This window comes from Chenopodium album, chromosome 5, assembly GCF_948465745.1.
Source record: "Chenopodium album chromosome 5, dcCheAlbu1.1, whole genome shotgun sequence".
Classification (NCBI taxonomy): Eukaryota; Viridiplantae; Streptophyta; class Magnoliopsida; order Caryophyllales; family Amaranthaceae; genus Chenopodium; species Chenopodium album.
The window spans coordinates 52,974,586-52,975,314 of NC_137838.1; the positions used below are offsets into that span (position 1 = coordinate 52,974,586).

A 729-nucleotide genomic window follows, 5' to 3' on the forward strand; every position below is an offset into this window, starting at 1 on the left:
ATCATTTCCTCCACAAGTTTCACAAGACATGACTTGTTGTGAAGAAGAGCTTGGAGATGTAAGGGTGGCTTGATCTAGCTTATGAGCTAGCATGTCAAAATTTGATGCAATAAGGTCTATTGCACTAAGGTCGTGGATTCCGCCCTTCTTTGCTTGAGGTTGCCGTCTATCACCTCCGTATGCATAGTGCTTTGCCACTTCTTTAATAATCTTGTATGCATCATCCACCGATAGCTTTTTAAGGCTACCACCGACCCCGTTATCAAGGTAGGCCCTTGTAGTAGGAGTAAGACCATCATAAAAGCTTTGAACAATGATCCATGATGTGAAACCATGGTGTGGGCATTTTCTAGTGTAGTCCTTGAAACGCTCCCAAGCTTCACTTAAGGATTCATCAATCTCTTGGTTGAAATTGGTGATTTTCCTTCTTAGTTCGGCGGTCTTTTCGGGTGGACAATACTTTCCAAGGAAAGCTCTATTGACTTCATCCCATGTGGACAATGATCCCTCTTTTACCGTTCTTAACCAATGCTTTGCTTTGTCATAGAGGGAGAATTGAAACATGTGCATACGGATGAACTCTTCCGTAATGTTGTTTTGCTTGATGGTTGTGCACAATTCGAGAAAGTTGTCCAAATGAGCAAAAGGACACTCATGAGAACTCCCACCAAATTGATCACTTTGTATCATCCGGATGAGTTGAGGTGAAAGCTCAAAATTATTTGCATT

General features: G+C 41.8%; 1 non-coding gene across 1 annotated transcript; it reads left to right on the plus strand.

Annotated features, from left to right (window-relative positions):
• Positions 1–328: 328 nt before the first annotated feature.
• LOC145633275 (small nucleolar RNA R71) lies at positions 329–435 on the plus strand. The gene has a single exon (XR_014112610.1). It is a non-coding gene; the product is annotated as a small nucleolar RNA R71 (small nucleolar RNA).
• The last annotated feature ends 294 nt before the right edge of the window (positions 436–729 follow it).